Below are 10,742 nucleotides of genomic sequence, written 5' to 3'. Positions count from 1 at the left end.
CAGTGACAGGGTTGAGGGGGAGCTATAAAAAAAAATCAGTCCCATTTAAAATGACGTTGCCTTGACTGAGACCCGTTTTTCATGGTTCATTGTGTGTTGAAGGGAACATTTCTAAGTAATCACCAGCTAAAGAAACCCCCTACCTTTTTATTATCCTCCACATTTTCACCATGTTTGCCCACTTGAGGCATATGATAAATAAGGGAAAGGTACTTTGAAGAGATATAGAACTCTGTGTATCACATTTTCCATTTTTATTTCAATTTTTAATTGCCCAGAGCCTAATTTCTTGGGCCTCTGCTGATTTGCACGTTTGAGATTCATGTGTAAATAGGCATGTGGCTTGTGTGCACGCCTGGGCCTCCTTATCACAAAGTGTGCTCTCTCGGTGTTTAAATACACACAATCCACATCGACACATGATTATGGGCTTGTGTATTTGCCTCTTCTCTGGAATCAGGTTAATTTTCCCGTCACTAATCCTCAAACCCATTAAGTTCCCCATCCCCCGCCCCCACAAAAAAATTGCCAACCCTGCCACAGACCAGTGTGGCCTCACCCCACTTCTCCAGCAGGCAGCTCTCCAGGCAGGGTGCTGGAGTGAAGGTTCCTATTAGGCCGTCTTCATTAATGTTACCAAATATACCCCAGCACATTTACTCGTCTACTGTGAAGTATTATCATAAATAATTAAAATTAAACTGCACTTGTCAAAATAAATGAACAAAGTAAGAGTTAGTGATGTCTCTGCCTTGATTTGCTTGCCTTGGTGTGCTTATTCGCTAATTTGGAGAAAAGAAGGGAGAAAGAGGGAGAGAGAGGAGGGAAGAACGAACAGACTGCCACAGGAAGGGGAGAGGAAAGGAGAGGGAGAACCGAGGAAAAGCACTGTAAGTCGTCTGCCCTTAGGTTTCCAGTCATTAGGGCGCTCTGGGAGGCTGGAATGCAGCCTCTAATGTCAGCTCATAATGAATATTGAGGTGTGGATGTGGAAGGAGGGATTTCTTTGTTTACTAAGGAATGGCCATGGGAATGGGGGAGAGGATTGCCTTTGGGGATTAAGGAGTGGGCTTTGTTTTTATGAAGGGCCTTACTTCTTTTCTGAAGTTTTCTGCAGCTAATTGATTCAATTCAGACATTCCTCCTCCCTACCCGGCCAGCTAAGGCCGTGTGTTTGCGAGATGTGCTCAGCCCCATTTCCCCATCTGCTCTGGCCCCTTTCTCCACTGTGACCCTTGAAAAGGGTGTGAACCTTCACATCGGGGAGATGACAGGCTAGGGAGAAACCAGTGAGGGGCCGAGACCTTTATATCCATATGTGTGGATATAAGCCACATACATTATACACCTGCATCTGTGTCATCAGAAGTATAATTTACACGTAGGAACAGAGCACAGGTGCACGTTTACACCCATGTAGCCAACCCTCAAGACGGACAGCACTTCCCAAAAGCTTCCCTTCTGCCTCTTCTCAGTCAATCCCTGCTCACCTCCCTTCTGAGGTCTCTTAGCGTGGGTTAGTTTGACCTATCTGGAGTCCCTCTCCCCGCCCCCCCCCCACAGAAATGCATGCTAGGACCTTTTTTTTTTTTTTTTTTTTAAGCTTTTATTTCAGGTCTTTAGGGAGGACTGCCCTCTGAGGCCTGGCTGAGCAAGTGTCCAGGAGATTTCGTGTTTAGGGTCACATTGGACTTGGGCGAAACACTTTCCCCTCAGATGGGCCCAGAAGTCAGACCTGTAATTAAATTTTGGGGGGTGGGGTGGGGTGGGGTGGGGGTGGAGCTGATTTGGGCTGGTCTTCTGCCGGGACAGCCCTGTTCACACCCAAGGTCTGTTAATGAGCCGGGGACAGGTGAGCCTCACACATTCCGACTTGCCTCTCTTCAGCGGCGTCCAGGAGCCTACGGAGAGCTATTAATGGAAGGTGCTGGCTTTGTGCTAATTAGAACTTCCTTTCAGCTTCCATCTGTACAGGCACTCCAACCCCTCAGTGGTCAGCCTCACCCCCCACCCCCAGCAGCTTGCAGCCTAGTTTTGCAACCCCCCTCTCCCCATGAATTAGGGTGTGCTGTGAGTGGAGCTGCTCTCCTCTGCCTCTGGCCAAATCCTGGGGCTTTGTGTGTCGCAGGAATGTACAGGGTGGCATTTCTCCAGTCTTCGATGTCTTGTTAGGGTGGAGATGCTCGGCGGCGACTTGGGCAGGGACTTGGGCACACAGCCATCCTCCTAGCCAGGCTGGTCTCACACCGTTGATTTGGGTTTATTTTGAAAGGGACCTCTCCTCCTCTGCCCTCTGGAGGGCTGCAGACACTTGTGCCCTCCATTACCCCCGTTCCTGGCGCCTCCCAAGTCTGGTGGTACCCACCCGGGCTCAACCTTCAGGGCCATCTTTGTCACCTTGGGCAGCCTCGGGGTGGGGCTGTTTCCCTGGCTCTCTTCTGAAAAAGCCCAAACTTGTGTTTTCTTAAAATTTATTTCACATCAGGCCCAGTGGGGATAATTTTTTTTTTTAATGGAGGTTGTCTCTTACGGAGGTTTCATTGAAAAAAAAAGAAAGAAAGAAACATTAACGTCACATTAACGTCATTTAAAGAAAAAGCGCCTCTCAGCTTTGGAGGTTGGGGGAGTAACGCGCTTTCTGCCTGATTATCAGTTGGGTTGAAATCTTTCGCAGGAAACCAGAGAGAGGAGCATTTCCTCGGGTTGAAATCTTTGGCAGGAAACCAGAGAGAGGAGCATTTCCTTGAGATGATCCTCTTTTTACCTCCTGAATCCCCTCAGGTCTCCAACGGGGTTGTGTGTAAAAATATCACGCCCAAGCTGCCCCTTCATCTCATTTTCTCCTGTGTGAATTATCCTTGTAATAATGCAGGTCACCCACTTCCTTGGCGGTGTAGACTGGAATTTTAAAAATCAGGAGTGGATTATTGGCCCACATGAGGCTTTGCTAGATTCCCCCAAGGTTCTGGACCCAGACTAAAGAGGGATGGAAATGCCTCTGGGGTGCCCATACAGGCTGCAAGAATTCCTTTCACTGGTCACAGGGGGCACCAAGCAGGGGGACTGGCCTGTGGCCTTTTTGTGTCCCTTGGGGTGACAAGTCCTGAGCTGAGACACCAGAGTGGAAGACCCCGGAAGATCCTAGACTGGGTTAATAAACCAGCAAATCCAAATTCCAGAGGAGCAGCAGCTGGGGGGTGGGGGAGGATGCCCACACTTGGGAGACAGGGTTATTTTGGGCAAGCTTTTGCCCTTGCAATTCGGTATATCCCCTTGACAGGTCCCATTCCCCCCCATCTGTGAAATGGTGGTAACCTCTGTAACTGCACCTTCAGGGATCGTGTGAGAATTGAGTAAAATACACAAATAAAGTGCCTGGCATACAGTGGGTGCTAAGCAAATGGTACTTCTTTCTCCACGCTGGGGCAAGGGGTACATATGGATGTCTGGATATGAAGTTCAAACCTCTACCCGCTGGAGAGAGTGAAAGCACCAATAAATGGCCAGAGTTTCATGAAGAATTGACCGGCTGCCTTCTTCCCCAGGTGATCGGCATAGCCACCAGGCCTAGAGCTGGGAGACAAATGACTCCGAAGAGCACCCCGTTGGGAGGGAGGGTCACACGGAAGCAGGGTGAACCTGCTCCGCCCGCTGGCTGAAGAGGTGGCACCTGCAAGTGTCCTTAGAGACTTGAAAGGAGCGGGGTTCATGCTACCTTGCGAGGCCAAGAGGGCGCCCCCAGGAGGCCCACAGTAACTCGGGTTCCTGATTTCTCACGTTGGGCTTCCGGAAAACGGCCCGGTGGCCCGGTTGGGCAGGTTCCGAGTGCCAGGACTCAGGAGCAGCGCTGTGGGGGAAGCCAGGGGCGCCCTGGGGCGGTGGCTGGCAGGCTCTCCGCGATGTGCTTGGCCTTAGGCGCACGGAGGGGTCCCACCTCACGGGCTGCCTGGCTGGCTGGAGGGTAAGAAGCTCAGGATCGGGACGGAACCCCCTTAGCCAGTACCGGGCTTCCCTCCCGTGCCTGTGGCGAGCGACACTGAGGCACGGCGTGCGCCCAGCAGCCGCCCCGGACTGTCGCCGTGACCTGGAGGACGCGCGTGCCCTGCTCCCACCTTCCAGGGGACCGCAGCGCGCTTCTAGGCGGGCGTGGGGGGCGCCTGATGTCTCCTTTCTGTTTTACAGCTACTCCCCTGCAGGCGCCTCCCTCCTCGGCGCCGTCTTCTCCGGCACGAACTCGCCATCGGCACCTGCTAGTAGGAGGGCGCGCGGGTGGAAAGGTGAGTGGCCAGAGCCCGGGCGTGGGAGGAGAAGCTGTCTGCCTGTCCCCTCTCGCTCTCGCGGGGGCGCCAAGAGCGGGCTCGGGGGCCGGCAGCCCCGAGGTTGGGAGAGTCCACCATCAGGTCGGTGGAGCGTCTGTGTTTTTACCTGGGTCACCGAAAAGGCAACGTCCCTCCTCCCTAGGCCCGGATCCGGTGTCATCCCCCTCCGTGGCCCTTCTGGGCGGCGGGGATGTGGAAACCGGCGTTAACCCCACAGCTTCGCGCACGCGGCGCTCTGCGATCCGGTTCAGCAGAGCACGGCGTGGGGCTCCCCGTGGACGCCCGGCGCAGGCGGCCCTCGTTCTGGCTTCTGACCCGGCCGCCCGGACACCCGGGCTCTCCCCGCCGTCCGCGCCCCGCGGGAGTCCGAGGCGCTCAGGCCTGGAGCCTCGCCCGTCTACGCGGGGTGGCGCGGCGGCCTCCCTGGTGCCCCGCAGCGGCCCGGCTGCAGAGAGGGGGCCGCCCTCGCGCCTCGCGGACGCCGGGATGCCGCCTGGGCCCCGAGGCCTTCGGGCCCCGCGGTGCCGCCGACCCGGCAGCGCGGGTGCGGGGTGGCGGTGGGGGGCGCGCACAGCGGACCCCGGGCCCGGCGGGGAGGCGGGCAGGGCGCCGCGGGGCCGGGAGGCCATTTTGAGAGAGCGAGGAGCCGCGGCAAGATGGCTGCGTGGGCACGAGGTAGGTCGCGGCGCGGCCCACAGCAGCGGAACGCGCGTCGAGCGCGCCCTCCCGCCCACCGCCGCCGCCGCGCTCCGGGTCGAGGCCCCTTGGGCGTTGATGACGGCGGCAGGCTAGACCCGCCAACGGCCGCCGGGCCCTCCGTCGCGGCGGATCCGCCCCGGGCCGCTGCGTGCGCTCCCGCCGGAGCCGCGGAGAAAGCCGCGTGCGGCCCGTGGCCTCTTCGCCCGGCCCCGCGCTCCGGGCTGCGGCGAGGCGGTGGCGCGGGGTCGGAGAGCGACCCTGCGCGTGCTTCGCGCGCTTTCATTCCTTCCGAGGAACGTCAGGCCCACGGCCGGCGCCCGCTTCCTCCCCACCCCCTGCCCCGGACCGAACGAGGCCCGAGCGGCGAGCAGGCCCAGGCCGCCCTGCCCGGGACCTGGTGTGGCCCGGAGCTCGCCGACGGCCTCCGTGTCCGGAGCGCTCGCGGCAGAGGACGGCCCGGAGGCTCGGTTCGCATCGCCCCCGGCGGTGCTGCGGGCGCGCGAGAGCAGCACCTCAGAGCTCGGGGCTCGTGCCCCAACTAGACGGAGGCCCTAGGTCAGAGCAGTGGCTCTGCAGCGGCCCCCTTTCCACCCCGTGAATAATTTACGCGCATTTGCCGTATTTTTTCCGTAACTGCCCCAGTTGATCGACCGTTGCCCTAAAGCAGGTCCCACGCGTATACCTTTGTGCAGAGTGACTAAGAAACTGCAGTCCGTTCGTTTGTGTTTTTTGTACTTAGCCAGCCGGACAGTAAGCTCTTCTCATGCATTTGGGCCTCAGCTTGACAGGTAGGGTGGTGGTGACTCTGTGACTTGGGCTATAGCTAATGATGTGGCAGAGTCAGGATGTGGAGCCTGGGTTCTTAACCACAGGCTCTGCACGTGCATGCACACGCACAGACACACGGATTCATCACCATTGTGACCGGTTCCAAGCCTGTCCTGAATCCAAGCCCCCGGGTCCACACAGCCCCTACCTCGCATATGAGAGCTCTCCTGTCATTGAGACAGGCCCCCAGCCCAGTCTTCTGACCTAAAATAAATGTTGTCTTAATATTGAGGTGGTCCTGAGCCCCCTGGCAGCCAAGACAAAGAAGAAAATGAGGCGATTTATAACCTTGGTCAAAAAGAGAAAGAAAGAAAAGGGAAAGAAAGCTCATCAGGGTTTTTTAGAGATATGAACATTTCTTCCTCTGTAAGATTTATAGAAAATTTAAAGCTTGGTTGTTATGTAGGTCAACTACTCATGTCACAGATGAGGAACCAGGCCCAGAGAAGTTAAGTGATGTTCCCCAAGGTCATAAAGTTGGCTAGAAGAGCAGGAACTGGGATCCAGTCCAGTCAATTCCTGGTCTGATTTCCCATCCTCTCATGAGCGGGTTTTGGTGGGCTTCTCAACAGTGAAATGGTTTAGTTCTATTTGGTGACCCCTCCGTCCTCTACCATAAACCCCTCAGACTTGAGTACTGTCTTGTTCCTTTCTCTGCCCTCAGTTCCCAGAGCTGGGCTGAGCTCGTCCCTGGATGTCTGCAAATATTTGATAAATGAACATGTGGTTCTCAAAGGCTAAGCCTCTGGTTCTTGAATACGACAGTGGTGGTGAAGGGAGAAGTTCTAGCTTGAGTTTTTTGGAAAAGATTTGGGTTGTTTTGAATGTTGCTTTTCTGAGCCCATAAATTCCTTAGACCTCTTTCTTTTAGCAAATGGTGTGAGCTGAGCACTTCCCCTTTTGGCAGTGGTCTGGCTCCTAACTGCCCTGCACTCTGTTGGGTCTTGTGGGAAGGAGTCATGTCTCTCTTGAAGGACCACGTTGTCAGTGAGACCTGCAAACCCCTTTAGGGGAACTAAGGAGATTTCCTGGCACACTGGCACAGTCACCATGAGACCTGGTGGACCCATTCTTTGTCTTGGGGTGGAGAGCCAGCTTCTGTGGGCCAGCCCAGGTTTGGTTCCTGTGGCTTCCATAGGAATAGCAGAATGTAGCTCATCAGATCCCTAGAACTTAAACAGATTAGTCAATTTCCACGGCTCCCAAAAGGAAGCCTTTGAACCCTGGTATGATAACTGTAGGCGCTAAATAAATTTAGTGAGCCTCCTACAGACAGATTCTCTGGAAATTTGTACCAGAAAGTTGTCATCCTTGGGCGTTCAGGGTGGGGGTGGGGGTCTCCTTCTTGGTGAGGAGCCTGTATTGGCTGAAACACCACAACAAATCCTGGCCCAATCCTGACCATCATCTTCAGGCAGGCTCTTGCTAGACAAAGTGGGGTGGAGAGCTGGGGCCGGTTTATAGCAAAAGCCCCAGCTGTGGAAGAAAAACAGGGTTCAGCTCCCCAGATTAGTTACTGTCTACAAGGATTCAAGGCCCCAAATAATGGCTGGCCTCTCCCCTCCTCTGTGCCAAGGGAAGACATGTAAATACAGCCACACGCCAGCTTAGGCAGTAGATGTGTATAAATCGAATTTAGCAAATCAGATCATGGTTTAAATGCACTATTTAAAGCAGTCCTGCAGTGAAGCCTTTTACAAAGGGAATAATCATTTTGTGATGCTAATCATCAGCCTCCAATTTATCTCCTTTGTAAGTTCAGATGTTGGTGCACTGGGTGTTCTGAAATTGGGGCGCTCTCGTGTGGAGCTCGGGTGGTGGCTGTCTGCCTTCTTTTTTTGACCTCTCGTTTTAAATGGGTGCCTGTCCTCGTTCCCACTGGGGGCCTCAGGATGCTTGTCACTTAGCCTGATAGTTCCCATCCATCCCGTTCCTCTTTTTATAATCGGATAGAGCCTACCCTTCAGCTGCTCCCGGCCCCCTCTCCGAGATTTGTGCCCTTCCTTGGGGGGTAAGATACAGGCCCTGCTGTTCTCAGGGCATTAGAACCAACTCCTTCTCTGATCTGAACCTTCTTTTGTCTCTCCGAGCTTCTGGTACCTCTGGTGCTGCTCGTAGAGATCTTATCCCATAGATAGACAGCAGACTCTGAATTCAGTAGGCGAAGGGAATGCAGGAGCCCACTTTCTGAATAGGCACTGTCCAAAATACTCTCCCCATTCACAGCAAAATAACTGAGGCCTGGATGTCAAAGTGACTTTTCCCACAAGTTAAAATCGGGACTCAAAGGAGAACCTGTCTCCTAATTGCTATAAAAGTGTTTTATACACTAAGCTGTAGTGCCTTTCTTTGCCGAGAAAATATAATAAGAGACCATCTGGGTGGGAGAGGAAGAATGAAGGGGAAGAGAGGGATCAGAGTGGAATAAAGGAAATGGGCAGGAAGCTGGGGGGCCGCGAGGAGGCTGACCTTGCTTAGCTCACAGGCCCTGATATAGTGTCTTTGTCAATGCTGCCACTATTGGCGCGTTCCTCGGTAATTACGACTGTGTGTTGGCATGGCGACTCGGAGTACGAAGACTAGAAGCACGGGGTAAATGCACGACTTGTTCTTGCCTTCTAAATCAGAGAGGAGCTTTTGTGGGTAGTTCCTCCAGGGAGACGTGGTGGAAAATTCACCAGCTCCCGTGCTGGAGCGTGGGTATTCGCAACCTGAAGCAGCCGGGTGGCCCTGATGGGGGGCGGCACACCCAGAGTGCCTCACCTGGACCTACGTGCAGAGGTCACGTAGAGCCTCCCCTCTGTGCCTTCCCGTTGGTCTCGGTTCCTGAGCCTGTGATGTCAAGTGCACCCATGCCCTCTCCCCTCCTGCTGGCCTGTTTCAAACAGGTTTATGCTGCAGGTGCCCTGAATTGGGTTTCTCGTAAACGCCTCTATCTCGTAGGTGAGTATGAATTGGGAGGCTGAAAGGACAGGCTCAGGGGCCCGGCTGGAGGGATGGGCTGGGCGCCCACTCCTTGGAGACACTTGGGCCCCCTCCTCATCCGAAAGCCGGTGGGGTTGCTGGGGTCCAGAGCTGCGCGGTCCGGGATGCAAGCCACTGTTGGTCTCCCGAGGTGCAGTCAGCGCAACGTGCCAGAACGGTGATATTCGGTCGAATAAGATACAGCATTCGAATTAGCTTTACCTGTTTCTTCTTACTTTTCAATGTGGCTTCTCAGAAATTTGAAATGATACGTGCTGCTCCTATTTTATTGGCCTGGATTAGAGAATTAAGATCTCTTCCAGGCCTGGTGTTCAGTAACTAATCCTGGTCTATCCCTGGGAGGTCCCTGGCCACAGAGAGCTCTGTGTATAGAAGGCCATGGAAATGCCAGGCGGGAGGCCACTAGAGAGGCTCAGGTGTTACAGGGCTTTTAGGGGTGTCTAGTACAGCCCCTTAAGTGGGGGTTACCCCACGGTTCTTGGAGGCAGAAGTTCTGAATCTTAAGGCAGCATTGGTTTTCAGAGTCTAGGGTCGGGGGAAGAGAGCCAGTGGGTAACCCCAGGAGTCTTTGAATGGAGGTTGGCCAGTGCTCCATGGAGCTGGTATGGGCACAGATGTAGGTGACAGGAGGCTTGTCCTGGGGGTGGACCATGTCCCCAGGCCCCTATTCCTGTCCTTGCCGTGCTTGCATAGTCTCCCAGGCCTGTGGAAACCACAGGGTGTGGGAAGGCAGCTGTGCATCCCAAGTTCATGCCAAACCCACTCTAAGCAGGTTTCCTTTGGCCCCAGGGCTCCTCGTTACCCCTCTCCCGGCTTTCCCTCCTCCCCTCAGCTGTGCTGCTCTCTGCGAACTGAAGCTTCTGGGATGCGCCTTGGCTCAGAGCCAGCGTCGATGTCTTCGAGAGGCCTCCTGCCCTGGCTCCCTGCCAAGCCTCGGGTCTTCAGAGATATTTTCTGGGGAGGTGCTGGGCTCTTTCTGCTGTCAGAGGCCAGAGGGCCCTTCTCCCCTCGGAGGACTCCTGGCCGTGGGTCCAGCCTTGCTACCAGGCACCTTCCCCCCTCAGGAAGTCCAGTGTCCTGCCCCAGAAACCCAGGACTCTGTTAATGGTCTCCCAGCTTCAGCATACCTTGAGTTTATGAAAAGAGAGCTCCTCACATGAGCCTGGGAGGTGAGGAGTGGGCAGCCAGGAAATCATAATGAGTCACGATAATGATGACAGGAACACTTTATTGGACATTATGCTGTGCCAAGTTCTGTGCTAACGCTCTGCTTGCTTTATCTTCTTTAAGGGAAGCAGAAAGAGTGGGAAATGTAATCTAGGGTCTGCCCTTCTCTAAGCCAGATGTCATGAGGGGATCGCCTGGGGCACGTCTCAGAAGCTACAGCCCTTGAGTCCGTGGTGGTCTGAGTCCCTCCCTTGGGTCCTCATCTTCCCGGAGTCTGCCTGGGCTTTGGGGACAGCATGAACTTATATCGGGGGCTAGAGGGTGGCCGTGTCGTGTCTCCTGCTTTGGGCTGACAATGCACTTGTAGAGGAAGGAAGCAGGTAATGGGTAGGAAGGCTCAGTGCTGGGCCCCCGGGAGCCTTGGTGAGGCGCTAGGAAGGGTGAGAAGTATCCCACCCAATCCTGGCTTTTGTCAGTGTGAACTAGCCTGGCTTGCCTCAGTCTGGAAATTCAGGGGTTGGCCAAAGTCTGCCAGTCTGCCCATGGTGCCAAGGGATTATACCTGCCCAGGGCAAAGTTGAGCTTTTAGTTTTGAGAATGTTGCATTCCCCTGAGGTAGCACTGAGTCTTCTGGAGGAGGGAAAGGGATCCACATCCTCTGTGCAGTCTTACCTGGTCATTAGCAGAGAATGCTAGACCTTCTTCCTGTCCCCCCAAGTCTGGTGGCACAGGACAGGAGAGGTG

The sequence above is a fragment of the Meles meles genome, chromosome 6 (assembly GCF_922984935.1).
Source record: "Meles meles chromosome 6, mMelMel3.1 paternal haplotype, whole genome shotgun sequence".
In the NCBI taxonomy this organism is placed as follows: domain Eukaryota; kingdom Metazoa; phylum Chordata; class Mammalia; order Carnivora; family Mustelidae; genus Meles; species Meles meles.
The sequence above is the reverse complement of the archived record's forward strand: the minus strand, read 5'-3'. Positions refer to the sequence as shown.